Raw genomic sequence first — 17,811 nt, forward strand, 5'->3', positions numbered from 1 at the left:
AACATCCAATAAATCCCACCTCATTAAATTTAATAGTATCATATATTAATATAGATAGAAAAAAAGGATACAACAGCTCTGACACATTAATACAGACGCCCATTTAACGATTTGGATATATATATTCCGCAATTATGAATATATTACCATGTTCTACTTTGTCGACACATGCTTTCAGAAGCTCGATGACTCATTCCGTTATGTAATGTTTTACATTCTTATGATGACAAAAGCATGACCGGTTGACTCAACAAACGGTTTCACATTTCAAAACATAATGCTTTGAAATTTGCGACTACTGCAGTTATAACTAGAGTGACTAACTCTGCAGCTATTGTTTGAATGCAAAAGTACGGTACTAAATGTCAGGAGAATGACAAATTATTGTGTTATCTAAATGAACTAGTAACATTTAAAAGTTTAAAGTCATACTCGTATAACAAACATAAATTTTGACTGATAAACCTTTTAACTGCTTAATAAATATTGCATTTATGGAAAATATTATTTACTGATAACAAGATTGTAACCGCGTGTATTTAATAGCTGAAAACGCACAAATATAAAATGACTGGTGAGTGCTTAACAATTAACAACGATCAAGAGTCAAGTTTCAAGATTGTTCAATAAACTCATGTCATACATGCATGACAAAATGAACATTACAGTGAACATATTATGCACATAGAAAGGCTTTTAAAAGTGTACATTAACCATAATAACTACATGCACCATCCTACCATTAAGAGTACATTATATTCTAAAGTTAACTTTGCTAAGGATATATTTCATGAATTCACAGATTTATTGTCTGTCTCATAAGGTAGAAATACCTATTTTCTGCACCTTTCTTTCGAATTAAACACGGTTTCCTTCATAAAAACCATTGTTGCCGATGTTTATTCGTCCTTTTCGGTAAACCAAAACAAAATGAATTAATAATGGTACTGCTTATTTGGGGGTCAGAGTGCATTTCAAAGGAAGCGCGGTCACGATGTGAATATTAACAAACAATTTTGACATTAGACGTCAAGTTATAGATTTTCGTAGTAATTTAATGGCTTATTTGTTTGCAAACTTATTTCAAAATAACCTTCATATTCCTCTTTGCATAAATGTTAACCTACTTCTGTGCAACAAATTATTTCGATATAACCAATAAATGCACTTTAAGGCCAATCACATGCAAGTGAGACACGTATTACTCGTATTTGCGGTATGTTTTAGAATTGATCGGGATGACGCGGCAAAAAAATGATATATGAAAGCATACATTTGAACAAACAATATCCTCGACAATATTTAATACGTGTTCTGCAAAAAGAAAGATCAAATGACTCATTCATCGAGAAATATGATTCGATATTTACCATCATTTGTTGGAAAAGGTTTTTATAAATGGGAAATGTTTTCGAATTATTTAAATGATTGAGAGGTTTCAAAGCTAACCCTATTCTCATTCATCAGAGGTTCGACAATGCTAAATCTAATTTAATAATGTGGTATGCATAGCATCATCACTCTGATGTGCGAAAATGAGCTGACCCAATCGAATCCCCTAAATACTAGATTTCGTTAAAGAATAAAATCTACAATTAATCATATAAACTGTATCAATATCAATGCGCACATTTTTTTCTATTAAAAAGAACAAAAAAATATTGACATGAAGATCGTCCATTTTTAAAAGGGCATTCCAGTGGCGGCTCCAGGATTCGACGTTAGTGAGGGCGTAACTAAGGGGCGTAATATCTTTTTGGATAAAAGTGTCGGCGGGGGAGGGGAACTCACCAAGACAATTTTAAGCATTTTTAGTCCGAAATGGTGTATTTAATTACTTGTCATTTCTTTCTCCCATATTGAAATCAAAAGTAAACTTGTATGATTTTAGTGCGCCTCCATCCCCCTACCCCTGGATCCGCTAGTGTATTCAATATTTGATTGACTCAAAAAAGGACAAAGTAGGCAGTTTCCTTCTAACCTTGCCAAGTGTTCCCTAACAAAAGCGCGTGCCCATTCGTCTCCTTTGTGATTTTTAAATATTTTGAAAGACGACACGTTCTTTCTCTTAAATTAAGTTTAATAGCCCCCTTTAGCCCTTTGTTCAGTGGTTCAACTGACGCTAGGGAACCCTTTGTGTGTCTTTCAGACGCTTTCAAAATCATGATCACTCAGACGCTTCCATGACGGCTGACGGACAGGTGGGAAAGTGTCATGCTCTTGCCATGGGAACGAAATGTTTAAAGATGTGATTTTGCACCTGCAGACGGGCGTTTTAAATCTAGTCTCAATTTAAACTCTTTAATGTGTAACTGTGTTTAAACTGCGTTATCTTTCATAAAGAGAATCGCTCACAGATCTTTTCAAAACTTTTTTTCTTCAAATTGAGTTTTTTTTTCTGACTTTTAAAACAAACACCAAACAGCATCTAGCAGGTATTTATTTTTACATAATTTTGTAAATAAAATCCAAAAGAAATTCGTTTTTCATAGCGTTTTTGACACTTTTCGGCGTAACAGAGCAATTTCTGTAATACCAAAATAATAAATGATCAATAATATCAGTATAGAGTTGTTTTTTTTATTGAAAGCATACTTTTCTGCACATAACATACAAAAACATTTTTTTTATGTCGGACACTATCAAACGTGAACGAGTACCTCGAAATGTGAATGAAGGGTATTTATGTCTTAAAACAAAGAGACCGGGACAATTGTACCATACTATCATGGCGAATACTAGTAACTACATTGTACGTACAACAGTAACTGTTTTCAGAAGCCTCATTTCCATAATAGATCTTGATCGTAAAGCAACTATTTGTTGATTGAGAACTTAAAAGGAAACGCATTTGTTTACTTTTTAAGTAAATACTATACTGTCTAGAATAATTGATAAAAAGGCGGTTTTTAACCTTTCAAACCGTGTTTGATTTATGAAACTATCCGATAAATGATGATGTAATTCAAATATCCTTAAAGACGGCGGTTTGTCACCTCTAACAATACCCTGATTCGCGCGTTAAATCACCCACAACCCCAGACAAACTTGATTCGACCTCCGTAGCAAGACCTTCTAACAACCATAAGATGATACGTTACGGTCCAGTCGACACCCGCGCTTACAAACCCAGATGGCCGAGGACAACCCTTTGTCCCCGGGCGGGAATATGGACCAACATTAGGAAAGGATGAGTCAGGCAAACGGGCTGTCCAGCGGCGGGCTCCCTTTGTCCGGGCCCGACAGATTGTGAGCCCACTATCTGTCCTGCTTTACTGACCTTGTATTGATCCCAAACATAGCGGTCCTCCCGCCCTTTCATTGTCAACGACATGGACAAAACATTTCACCAGCCTCTATCCGTATCTTGAATGCCATAAAGGGCCAACACCTTCTATACTTAAACACTATTTGATGCTTTGTTGCATAAACACCTATATATTGATCTCTGTGAGAATCATTGATTAACATTTTAGTCATTACTGTTATGAATTAATACAGACTGACGCGGGTTTAAGTAACTATTGGCAAGTTTATTAGCCTTGTTTTGCATTGATACCACAACATTAGATTGCTTTAGTGTTGTGTATCGTTTCTATTTAACGTAAACAAATGATGGATGTGAAGGTGAGATAGAGATCGTTAGTAATCGCACTTTATAATGTCATGACGACAACATATTGTTGACTTGTTACTGGAAGTTAGCGTGTCGAAGATGCGTTATTATGTTGACGTACGCCGACTACATGTGCTTGTCGATGCTGGGTTTGTCATGCACGCCAGAAAGCCCAACCAATAATGATAAAACAAGAATTGTTTGTAACAACTGCGTGTCTTTCTCCTGCTCGGCTCGTTTTTAGACTGTCGGCTGCAAGCCGACAGTCTTTAGAGAGCGGTATTTCAGAAACGCGACTAGTCGCCTGACACGACATATTGAACATGAATATATTAATACACACCACCTGCGTAGCAACAGAACTACTTACGTTAATGTGGGGCGTCAAGTACTTGCTTATGTGTATTTAACGCGTTATTGCCTTTTTTATGACAAACATTGCGTGTTACTCTTAGTATAGTTGTACCGTTGCAATTTGGTGAGTTTTATTGAACAATATAATGAAAAATAATGAAAGTATAGCATTTACATACGAAGTCATTTTACCCTACATCCAATAGTAAGCTACACCACATGTTTGCACCCCGTGTGACGTCACACATATCCCGGCATTCAAGACTGACCCGGCAAACCCCGGCAAAGAACTTATTTTATGAATGAAAGCTATTAAGAAATAAATCATACGCGGTTAAAGAGTTCATGTCATGTAATATTTTGTTAAATAGCTTTTATGTTTCAAATGATTTTTTTCAGCAGCAATCGAACTATTGTATTTGTTTGAGTAAATTATTTGGATTATACCTATCACAGTGTGTCAACGTTATGCCTATTGTTATTTTGAACTATAGGGTGTAGTTTTTAAAGTCATACACAATATGGCGGCGATTATGCGGAAATGAAATTGAATGTTACTTCGAACACGTTCTTCTACAAAATAACCTACCTGTATTTAGTGCTATTGCTTTAACATCAATCGAAGCAAAAATGGCATCAATGTATGCGTCTAAAAATGTTAAATTTAGATGGAGACAATCCAGAAATGAGCTGCCAGGAAGTGATCGATTTCGGACACGAAGGTACATGTACATTAGTTTCAAATAATAGACGTGTTATACGGGATTCTTCCAATCCCTAACGTCTAAACGGTTTTGTGCAAAAAGCGGGGGTGTTTGAAAAATATTGAAATTGTATTAAGTGAAATATTTTATGGTTGAAATGGATAATAAAGTAAAGATTTATATTCATATTTTACCATGGAAGTGCAAAGCTATTTTGCAAAAAACAAGCATTTAATGCATTAAAACACATTATTCACCTTTTCATTAAAAGGAAAGTTGACTGACACAGACAACAATTATGCCAAGTGGAACAACTTGACCCAATCGTAATAATTCGGCCACCTCCGACAAGCTTCGAGATAATACAATCGTAACAACTCAGCCTTGGCCGAACAATCTGAACACCTCAGCCAGTTTCCAACAGGGATTGACTATCTCGAAGCTTACCAAAGATGGCAAGTTGTTACAATTGATGGCCGAAATGTTCCGATTGTTGTAAAATTGTGAACCACAGTGGCTTGATGACAAAGGCTCATTAAAGTCACAATAAAAAAATTCAACCAGCCAAAATTATATTTTATACATACTTGAACATGTATATCATCAATATAATACATTGCCATAAACATAAAATGAGATTTGAAAAAAAAAAAAAATACCCTATACTGTAATATGAAACAAGTGAAGAATGTTTGCTCGGCGAAAACGTAAACAAAGACCAATTCTCGTCGAAAATGATAACTTCCAACTAAGCTACAAACAAAATACCTGGCTCATATATGCAGCGACCAATTATGTGCAGGTTAACACCGGTATCCTTGTCGAGAGAAACAGTATACGACGAAAATGCTTCAAAATGCGAATTATCACAAGCGCTAGGAAGAGATTGTGCTGTCAAAATGACGTAGTACCCGGCTCGCCTTCATCGATTAGCCAAAGCGACCGAAGGACGGGAACCATGGGAACACTCAACACTTTTACATAGACTACGCTTGTTGTATGCTATTTTGTTGTTGTTTTTACTATAAAGTAATAATCATGATACAAACAGCGTACTAAATTGAGAAAATGCAAACTATACGAGGGGTTGAATATTTGACAGGAGTGCCTTTTGAGATAAGGTAACGATAGTCTATGTAAAAGTGTTGAGTGTTCCCGTGGTTCCCGTCCTTCGGTCGCTTTGGCTAATCGATGAAGGCGAGCCGGGTTCTACGTCATTTTGACAGCACAATCTCTTCCTAGCGCTTGTGATAATTCGCATTTTGAAGCATTTTCGTCGTATACTGTTTCTCTCGACAAGGATACCGGTGTTAACCTGCACATAACTGGTCGCTGCATATATGAGCCAGGTATTTTGTTTGTAGCTTAGTTGGAAGTTATCATTTTCGACGAGAATTGGTCTTTGTTTACGTTTTCGCCGAGCGAACATTCTTCACTTGTTTCATATTACAGTATAGGGTATTTTTTTTTTTTTTCAAATCTCATTTTATGTTTATGGCAATGTATTATATTGATGATATACATGTTCAAGTATGTATAAAATATAATTTTGGCTGGTTGAATTTTTTTATTGTGACTTTAATGAGCCTTTGTCATCAAGCCACTGTGTTGTGAACTGCAGCCTTGCAGGTGCCCTTCATGTATATATTGTTTTGTTTTGACAGAATGAAATGAAGAAAAAACCATCAAACTCATAATTATTTGCTTGATATCACTTTTTGGTTACGGAATTTTTATAAAATAACATTATCTGGTAATATTTCTTGTTTTTATGATATGTTATAGATGCAATATGCTTTAACCCGGAATCCCGATCGGAATAACTACCCACTTTTCGTACAAAACAATTTGTACGTGAAGGATTTGCTGTATCAAAAATCATAAAAAAATCTGTCAACGTACAATTATTTGGACTAGAAGGTACATCTAGCTGATCTACATCTCTTAGTCTAAATATTTGTACTTTGACGGACTCTTTTTACGATTAAAAAAAATGTATATATATAATATATATATGGCAAATCCTTCACTACAACATCTTCATGTTACTTTCAATTCAGAGTTGATTATTCACTAAAATTATTTTGCATTTTTAATTGTTGTTTAACCTGAAACGTCTCAACCATCAAAAAAGAACATATATGCTTCAATAGTCTAAAAAAATAGACGTGTTATATGGGATTCTTCCAATCCCTTACGTCTAATCGGGTTTGTGCAAAACAGGGTGGGGGTTGAAAGATATTGAAATCGTAGTTAGATAAGTATTATATGTTTGAAATAGATATTAAAGGTTTATATTCGTATTTTAGTTATTACCATGTAAGTGCAAAGATTTTTTTCACAAAACAAGCATTTAATGCATTTAAACACAAACATTTTACATCTACCGGGGTATGTAAATCTATGCACTGCAGCCTTGCAGGTGATCTTCATGTATAACAGTTTATATCATTATGTTTTGACAGTATGAAATGAAGAAAAACACTCATCAAACTCATAATAATTTGTCAGCTTTTATTTTTTGTGTACATAACTCATATTTTAGATATATATAATTATCTGACCCGGAATCCCAATCGGAATAGCTACCCACTTTTGGTACAAAAAAATTGTATGTGAAGGATATGCCATTTCAAAATTTGTAAAAAGATCAGTTAAGTTACTATTATTTGGACTAGTGCTTCAAGTGTTTGATTTATTGTCTCTATAATGTATAATGCACCTGTCAATTGTAGAGCCAAGCTGGGAGCTGCCTAAAAATCAGTTACCCAGTTAGCTCAGTTTGACAGATCTCCATGCAAGTGTTCACATGGTCGTGGGTTCAAGCACCATACCAGTAGCATCTTTTCTCAAAGGTTTACTTTAGAACCCATCATCCAGGAGTAAACAATTATGATTTTTTTATTAAATATTACAGGCCATGTTCTTTTGTAAACTTTCAGATTGAGAAGTGCCTGGATACAAGGCTAGTATTGTTAACATCATCTGATACAATCAACTGGAACAAAGCTGAAATGGCTGCCTGACCTGACTTAAAAATTGGATGGCAGTACATCAGACTAGAAGATTACAAGTATTGAGGTGGACAAAATGAAACCTGAGCCTACCAAAGCTGACAGATTGCACAAGAAACACATAAATGCAGGTATTTACTGAGATATTGTAATTATTTTTTGAAACTTCTCATTCATTTAAAAAGTTCAGTTGAAACAGAGTTGGCAAAGAAAATGAACAAAGGTATATACATTTTGAATTCTAATTCAAATGAGAACTTTACTGGCCAGCACAGAATGGTAAAATGCTAGTCTACCAATATAAATGTGCCTGGTTCGAATCAGTAAAGCTGATGAATGTACTGGTTGTGTAGCCAGGATGTGAGTAGGTCTGATAATGCATATCATATGTTTAAGCTGCACTCTCACAGATTGTCTGTTTTACCAACTGTTTTTTTATTTCTTGGTCTTGTAAGGAATTATTTTATGCGAATTTCTGAACACTGGACATAACAGACAACTGGAAAAAGGGGATCGCTGCTTTCTTATATTAATTCAGTCAAAAAAGGCAACTGAAAATATTGGAACGCTGTTTTCTTATTTTAATACGGTCAAAAGATGATGTTCTGTGCCAAAAATCTCATTATTAGTAAAGCGTTAGTAATGCTTTTAACCATAAAACCAATAGTTACAAATGAAAATATAAAAAACATGATCTTATCTTTTGTCAGCAGTCTTATTTCATCAGTTTTCATACTGCTTTTCATTAGCTTATTCCAAGCCAAAAAGTAAAAGAAGTTGTCAAAACCTTTAATCTGTGACTGAGAGTGCAGCTTTCTTACAGATTGAATGTTTTGACTACTTTATTTATTTTTTGTCTTGGAACGGGCCAATTTATGTGAAAATGCATGTTAACCATTCATATAAGATTGCTGACAATAAATTTGTCAGAAAATGTTTATATTTAAGTTCAAAATGTTTTATGCATTTTTCTTAAATCGTTAGTAACGCTTTAAGCCATAAAACCTTTGTTTTCGACCTGAAATATGGAAGTCTGCAATCTAATATTTTGTCAGTAGTCTTATATCACTGGTTTGCAGATATTTTAGCAAAAAAATAGGTCATTCCAAGACAAAAAATACAAAAGTTGTAAAAACAGTAAATCTGTGAGAGTGCAGCTTTAAATGACTAAATGTTTTGATTTGGCTCAATTTTCACCTAAAATCTTATAGTTTTGTTGCACCTAAATGGTATGTTTTTAACAACATTACACATGCATATGTATAAATTTGTTCTTAAATTTGTAATTTAGATTGGAAGATTCATTCTCTGGAAAGTAGAAAAGGGCATGTTACATACTGTTATCATTGCCATGACAGAAACCATATTGAGGAGCTGGTCCACCTGTAGGAAGAATTGCGCTATTGGTTGGAGCAGCACTATTACCCAGCCATACACCAGCACTTAGTTTGTCATAGGGAGCATTTCTGAGCAGTTATGGAGACCACTAACTATGCAGGTATGTCATAATCAAAATCTTGGTTTATATTTTTTATTATAATTTAGCATCTGTTGAGAAGAAATTTATTTCTAGATTGAAGGCACACACTATAGATTGATGCCCAAAAATATATTTCTTATTTTAATGCATTATCATGTCTAACTCATTTGACTTAAATGATCAAAGCAAAAGAAATGCAAATGATTAATCTGCAGATATACAAATGTAAGCTTTTTTAACTGGGGAAATTGTTGCCACTTGTCTATTAATTAAAGAACACATTTATAATTAATAATGTTTAATCTGTACACAAATCATATGCCTTCTTTGTTTTAACCATCAATGTCAAAGAGTCAAGCATGATAATGCATTAAATTGAAAAAAATCATTAATTTATATGAACCCTTTAAAACAAAGACATTTCCTAAATCCAATAAAAAAATAATTGAATATTGATGCAGAGTTCAGTTAGAATATAATATAACTTTTTTTGTAGTTGTTGCAGTGAAACTTGCACCAGTGTGTTTTCTGTGGAGATAAAGCGATAGTGTCCAGCAATGAAGACCCAACTCAAGATCTGACCTTGTAAGGCCAATATGAAATAACTGTGTGGGAAAATGGGAAAAACCTGCAGTCAGGAATGCACGGAAATCATCAAAAGAACAGTGTTAAATTAATCTTGAATAACTTGACATTTATTTTGTTTGACATATTTATTCATGGTGCAGTGAAAACATTCTCTTTTTCTCATGGTTATTTAAATTTAGAATTGATAGGAGGGAACATCACTATGTAGTTTCATGTTCATAGTCAGATCAAAACCCATTTACATGCCCAAATGAGCATTCGAAAATATCAAAATGGTACTTGTTGTATGTAGTGTAAGTTAATTAACGTAATAAACAAAAATATTTAATCAATTTCAATTTATTATGCCCCTTTCAAAGAAGAGGAGTATATTGCTTTGCACATGTTGGCCGCTACGTCCGTCTTTCTGACAGTACCCAAAGCTTTTCCGGGTGATAACTCTACAATTCCTAGACCTGTTGTCAAACTTGACATGAAAGTTTGGTTTAACCAGTAGATGACCCCTTTTGATTTTAGGGGAAATATGGTCAAAGGTCACAGTGACCTTGAACAGGAAGGTGTCAAACCATACATCTGACTGATAAGTTGACAATGCCTGCATCTATGGCCCTCAAACTCAACATGGAGGCTAAGCCTGACTATTAGAAGATCCTATTGATTTAAGGGGTCATTGGGTCAAAAGTCAAGGTCACAGTCACCTTGAATGCTAAAAGGTTGTACTAATAATGACTGGACGAAGCCTGCACCCATGGCCCTTGAACAACTTGACTTTGGGGTTGGGCCTGACCAGTAGGTGAGCCCTATTGATTTGTCACAGACCATTGAATGCAAAAAGCTTGCCTGTGTGACAACTCGACAAAGTCTGCACCCATGGCCTTCAAACGTGAAATTCAGGTTTGGGGTGACCAGCAGATGACCCCTTTGGATTTGGAGGTCAAGGTCACATCTCCAATATTGGTCATTAAAACTATGTCATTTACTTATTCCCTGCTGCTAAGAGGATACATGTTTATCAGCAAATATCAGCCATCATCTGAATATGAGTGAAAACTGTACCAACTACCCTCATACTTTGAATAGCATAATCTTAAAACTGCCTCAAAGGCATCTTTTGTCAATGAAAAACCAGCTGTCATTTTGGTCCATGCATATTTCATTCAATTGTCCAGATATTCTTGACAACATGGTGCTAATTAATGCTGCAGGTTTGAAATTTAAGACATTAGTTTTTTTTCTTCAGCACCATGCAGATTTATTAACACTTTCATAATAAAAACAAACTAGAAAACAAATTTTAAAGATATTAGTTTTTTTCATGGTATGATGCCACAGCACCATGCAGATTTGTTTTCACTTTTATATCAAAGAAAGTAACTCGAGCACAAATTTTGTAGATATGTGGACTCTGTTGATAGAAGTTCTGGGAGTCATTTTTAGGCTTGAAAGAGCATCATTTTAAAGTTATATTTTTATTATGTCCCTTGAATCTTGGGTATAGTTTGTATTGTATTTGCATTTTAAAGACATTGGCTTCAACAGACCCTAATGAAATGAAGGAATGTAATTGCTTACTGAAACTGTTATAAGCGACGTCATAAATTGAAGCAATTTTAACATTATGAATATGCATTTAACTAATTTAAAGCGGTTCAAAATTAGGAAATTTGAATTAAGAATCTTGTAGGCCATTGGATACATGATTAAGTAGGCCCAATATATTTGTGCTTACTATAATCACATTTGTCATTCTTCATCTACCTTAAAGAGTGTTCATCATTTGTATGAAATCATTTTATCACGTTTCATTTGAAAGAACTTTGCGGTAGTGTTTGCTTGCTTCAGTTACGTCACCGACAGTCTTGCAGCGCTTTCAGCGCTTTGATTTAACAAAGAAACAGTTTTGGAAATATTTATTCTGGTTTTCATTGAAACCTTTTATGGCCAGCCAGAGCCAACGTAGTCCATATATTGGGTGTATGGGCAGTCAGAGTCCATGTAGTCCTTATATTGGGCGTATGAGCAGTTAGGGGCAAGGAAGTCCTTATATTGGGTGTAAGAGCAGTTAGGGGCAAGGTAGTCCTTATATTTGGTGTATGGGCAGTCAGAGACAAGTTAGTCCATATATTGGGTGTATGGGCAGTCAGAGACAAGGTAGTCTTTATATTGGGTGTATGGGCAGTCAGAGACAAGGAAGTCCTTATATTGGGTGTATGGGCAGTCAGAGACAAGGTAGTCCTTATATTGGGTGTATGGGCAGTCAGAGACAAGGTAGTCTTTATATTGGGTGTATGGGCAGTCAGAGACAAGGTAGTCCTTATATTGGGTGTATGAGCAGTCAGAGCCAAGGTAGTCCTTATATTGGGTGTATGGGCAGTCAGAATCAATGTAATCTTATATTGGGTGTACGGGCATTCAGAATCCAGGTCAACTTGTATTGGGTGTATGGGCAGTCAGAGCCAAGGTAGTCCTTATATTGGGTGTATGGGCAGTCAGAATCAATGTAATCTTATATTGGGTGTACGGGCATTCAGAATCCAGGTCAACTTGTATTGGGTGTATGGGCAGTCAGAGCCTAGGTAGTCCTTATATTGGGTGTATGGGCAGTCAGAATCAATGTAATCTTATATTGGGTGTACGGGCATTCAGAATCCAGGTCAACTTGTATTGGGTGTATGGGCAGTGAGAGCCTAGGTAGTCCTTATATTGGGTGTATGGGCAGTCAGAGACAAGGTAGTCCTTATATTGGGTGAATAGGCAGCCAGAGACAAGGTAGTCCATATATTGGGTGTATGGGCAGTCAGAGCCAAGGTAGTCCATATATTGGGTGTATGGGCAGTCAGAGCCAAGGTTGTCCTTATATTGGGTGTATGGGCAGTCAGAGACAAGGTAGTCGTTATATTGGGTGTATGGGCAGTCAGAGACAAGGTAGTCCTTATATTGGGTGTATGGGCAGTCAGAGCCAAGGTAGTCCATATATTGGGTGTATGGGCAGTCAGAGCCAAGGTAGTCCTTATATTGGGTGTATGGGCAGTCAGAGCCAAGGTAGTCCTTATATTGGGTGTATGGGCAGTCAGAGACAAGGTAGTCGTTATATTGGGTGTATAGGCAGTCAGAGACAAGGTAGTCCTTATATTGGGTGTATGGGCAGTCAAAGCCAAGGTAGTCCTTATATTGGGTGAATAGACAGCCAGAGACAAGGTAGTCCTTATATTGGGTGAATGGGCAGCCAGAGACAAGGTAGTCCTTATATTGGGTGAATGGGCAGCCAGAGACAAGGTAGTCCTTATATTGGGTGAATGGGCAGCCAGAGACAAGGTAGTCGTTATATTGGGTGAATGGGCAGTCAAAGCCAAGGTAGTCCTTATATTGGGTGAATAGACAGCCAGAGAAAAGGTAGTCCTTATATTGGGTGAATGGGCAGCCAGAGACAAGGTAGTCCTTATATTGGGTGAATGGGCAGCCAGAGACAAGGTAGTCCTTATATTGGGTGTATGGGCAGTCAGAGCCAAGGTAGTCCATATATTGGGTGTATGGGCAGTCAGAGACAAGGTAGTCCTTATATTGGGTGTATGGGCAGTCAGAGACAAGGTAGACCTTATATTGGGTGTATGGGCAGTCAGAGACAAGGTAGTCCTAATATTGGGTGTATAGACAATCAGAGCCAAGGTAGTCCTAATATTGGGTGTATAGACAATCAGAGACAAGGTAGTCCTTATATTGGTTGTATGGGCAGTCAGAGACAAGGTAGTCCTAATATTGGGTGTATAGACAATCAGAGCCAAGGTAGTCCTTATATTGGGTGTATAGACAATCAGAGCCAAGGTAGTCCTTATATTGGGTGTATGGGCAATAAGGGGCAAGGTTGTGCTTGTATTTGCCATATGAGCAGTCCAAGCAAATGTAATTCTTGTATTTGGGTATAGTCAGAGCCCATAAAGGTATACTTACGCTCCTTTCCCAGTGTCTCAGAATGTGCAATAAAGCTTTTCAAGTTTATAATTTGTCCACGAGTTCCTGCAGATGCATGTAACAGCATCCACACCTCGCCCATGGTGTTTCAAACGTTCACTCCTATGTGCATATTCTTATTCACGCCCATTGTGTTATCCACATCTTCAATACCCCTGGAGCGTTATTGACGTAGAATACACGACCCCCTACAGCCTACGTGTGCAATTGTGACAGTTTCTGCGAATTATCTCATTTCGATCTTTACCAAGAAATCGCCCATGTTTAAAACACGTTTAGCTATAGGCGCGTTCTCCAGGAGCTCACCATGATGTTATCCACATATATCATATCTCAGGAGCGGTTTGTCCGTAGGATACACGACCCCCTACAGCTATCTAGTACGTGTGCAATTTGGACTGTTTTTGCGAATTATCTCAGTCCGATCCTTGATAACTACTATCCCGTGTTTACAAGACCTTAAGCTAAATGAAATTGATGTTATTCCACATACTAGTATACCATACCTATAAGGAACAGTTATGACGTAGGCTACACGTCCCCTCGTCCATGTTTATAAAACTTTCTACCAAGTGCGCATACTGAAGGGAGCGGATGTTTTCCACATATACAATACACTAGGAACGGTTTTGACGTAGGTTACCCGTCCCTTCGCCCATGTTTATAAGACTTTCAGCCACGTGAGCATACTCCAGGAGCGCCCTTACTGGACGTAGATTATACCAGTCCCCGCGGTCAGTGACGTCCAACAAGGGCATTGCCTGTGAATATTCAGAAATGCTCTCGGTAATGTCGAAGCTTATGCTTACCCGAGGAGCGCCTGCGACATCTTGCCTTTTCTGCGAATCAGAAATGGAATATAAAATGAACAAGTGAATAACAATCGTGTAGAAATTGTATGGTTATACAAACGGGAAACATTCCCAAACAAAATCCCCTTAATTTCAACAATTCGCGCTTTCAGCTGCGTTGGTTGACGTTAGACGTCAACTATCGGCCAACTTACATGCATATTAATTTGTTAGTAAGAGAATTTTCCTTAGAGGTCTTCTGCTAGTTGGTGCCCCATGCATAATTTGTCGGCACAATGAAGGGGCATAATATGGTTGTTGCATTTTTTTATTTATTCATTTTTAATGCACCATTCATTTGAAATTCGACTCTTTTGATTAAGTAAAAAAATCATATCATTTGTGTACAGAAAATATATATAAGCCTTTGTATTTGTAATGAATAACTACGTGGCCACAAATTCCCGAATATAAAAAGGCGCCGAAACATCGTTTGTATTATTTTGTCTGCACACAAATCATATGGCTTTTATGTCTTTCTTGTTTAGATTATTAAAGTCAAGTGAGTTACACATAATAATGCATTTTAATTTAAAAAAATGTTGCATCAACCTATTTTGTGTCCGTCTACGATAAAATTTAAACAATGCTACCATCTTTCAAATAGCCTTTTTTAAGTGACTGTGTGTATAACATTCCCAGACGACATTTAAAAAAGGTTACTAGACGCAGTCACGGTATTTGAAACAACATAATTCTTTAGTCCTCGGAATTCAAATCTCCCATGTTTCCATCGAGAACTTCAAGCAGTTATTAGGCACCAGTCAATTGTAACCACGGCCTCGCAGGTCCGGGGAATAGCGGGGACTTTGACTTTCGGTCCAGCCATCCCCGGGTAAAATCTCCGCTCCGCGGGGACGAACTGACGGTCAAATCCCCGCCAAATGCCCCCGCACCCCAGGAAGCCTAGGTAAGGCAAATTCCCCGCTATATATTGCGCGAAGACAAAACCACCGCATTCCCCCGGCACTGCGGGGCCACAAGAAAGGTAAAAACATGGCCCATTTCCCCGGCTATCCCCGGTATACCCCCATACCTGGGGGGCCGTGGTTACAATTGACTGGTGCATTAGACTAACAGAAAACAACAAGATCTTTAGTCCTCGGAATTCAAATCTCACATGTTTCAATCGTGAACTTCAAGCAGTTATCATCTGCATAATATAATCTAAATTACATTTTTTTTGAGAACGCTAGCAGTAAAAAAGCCAGTAGTTTGTTTTCATAAACAACTAAACCGCACTTCGGGGACACACCCATTCCGAATACACATGAATGCGAAGTAACTATTTTGCAATTCATATAATTAATGTAATCAAATATCATCTCGTGGCAGTCACCTTTTTTACTCAAAATCGATTAGGACAGTTTCTGGGTCAATGTTCGCCCGAATGTTAAACGACTATTTTTATTGACGTATGTAGGTCAACATACTGTAGGAAAAATAGACGTGGAGATAAGTAGAGCTCCCAGTTTTGTCATGATAATAAGACATCAAGTTACAAGCGAGTGATACCAAATTATTAAGAAATGAACAAGGAAATACTTCTTTACAAATGAGAAATCGAGTAAGGACATGAATGAGAGTTTTGTAATAAAATACCCCGAGGCGTATTCGAGGTGTGGCCAGTTTCCTTCACAAAATCAATTAGCTTATTGTTCATTGAAACAACTGGAGTTTAGTTTGAACCTTATAAATGAAGGCAGAGATGTGAAACTTTGAAACTTTATTCAACGAATTACGGAAAGTCGTGCATGCAATACAAGACACATGACAACAAAGGAACAATGGAAAGCGGTTAACTATAGCTTACTTATGCTAAAAAAGTAAAGTTTAGTTTAAAACAATTTAGTAGTACATTCTTACTGGGATTGCCGGGGAACTTGGCTTTTGAAATGTAAAACAAATTTCACCAACAAAACAAGCGGAACATTTTGCATTGTTTTCTTTAAAAAAAATCGATTACCGGAATGGAATGCCAACAAGCTATGCTCCGGGAATGTCAGAGCCTATCCGTCTCGATGGCTTTCTGCCTTCCCAGCAACAATACTGGACACATAATGCCGTATAATGATAATCATATATCCACTCATAACTTTCACTATATATAGCAAAGTTTTCTTTAAAAAAAGTGTTGTTTTTTTCATTTATTATTTTATGAACTTTTACGTCTGCATGTATTAAGGGCCCAAAGCTTTACTATAGCACTCGGGCTTTCATTGAACCTATAACTAAAGCTTATTATAAGATGGGCTCGAGGTTCAATTACTAAAATCGGTGGCCAATTACATTCGGTCAGTTCTGGAAAAGACTTACTCAGCGAAGATGAAAACAATAATAAAGGGGAATGGTCGGTCTCCTAGATGTAATTAAATGTTTACATGTGGCCGTTCCAATTATTTTTATCTCTATTACGCTAACTGACCAGTACCCCCTGGACGCGAGATCTCTTATATGTATTAAAATCGCAATTCAACATTATAAAACTATAGTAATTAATGGGAATGAATCGTCTCCCACGTTACAAAAGTATTGGCTTGTGTGTGGGTTGTTGACGAACTGGCCAGTCCTCAAAGTTGATCATCCCACATACCATCAAGTTGTTATTGGAGTGTTTACCAGTTAATTCCGGCTACTGTACACGCTGGTCAGTACCGGTTGGCCCGAGGTCAACCTTGTCAATGGTCAATATGTATTTGTTTACAATGTGACCGTCTGTCAATCACGATCCACGTAAATAAATACTGGTATGTACATGGGTGTGGATAATTACCAGTCAATATTTACGAAAAATTTCATTTCGTATTATTTCAAATTCAATCTGAGAGTATCGGATTCCAAAATCAATTTTTATATCTGATCAATGACAAATGAGGCGAAAAATATATTCAGTATTTTTAAAAAATCCAGTTTAAAAAATTACACACAATGAGGTTGGTGGTTGAAAAGAAAAACCACACATCAGTAAGAATTTGTAGGACACACCCAGATGTTTCGAATAGAAACACGATCTACCACAGGAAATAAAGCTGGCTTGTTTTCGTAATTATTTATGAAATGGAGAATACCACTCAAATCAAAGTAATTTAGCTATCGTTTCCGGAAATATAACAGGTTACCAGTGGCAACACATCCTCTGAGTTAACTCCAACAAACCTCATTCATGAAAACCTGGGATAGTGCAATACACACATTCCAGCATCTTCCCAGCTTCCCGTCTCATCTGGTTTCAAGT

The 17,811-nt window shown here is 36.8% G+C and overlaps 1 long non-coding RNA gene across 1 annotated transcript; it reads left to right on the forward strand.

The window, feature by feature from the left end:
* Nucleotides 1-4,492: 4,492 nt before the first annotated feature.
* On the forward strand, nt 4,493-10,084 carry LOC128224490 (uncharacterized). Its single transcript, XR_008259490.1, has 4 exons — nt 4,493-4,692; nt 7,617-7,819; nt 8,980-9,186; nt 9,665-10,084. It is a non-coding gene; the product is annotated as an uncharacterized LOC128224490 (long non-coding RNA).
* Nucleotides 10,085-17,811: the final 7,727 nt, after the last annotated feature.

Source organism: Mya arenaria, chromosome 17, assembly GCF_026914265.1.
Source record: "Mya arenaria isolate MELC-2E11 chromosome 17, ASM2691426v1".
NCBI classification, from domain to species: Eukaryota; Metazoa; Mollusca; class Bivalvia; order Myida; family Myidae; genus Mya; species Mya arenaria.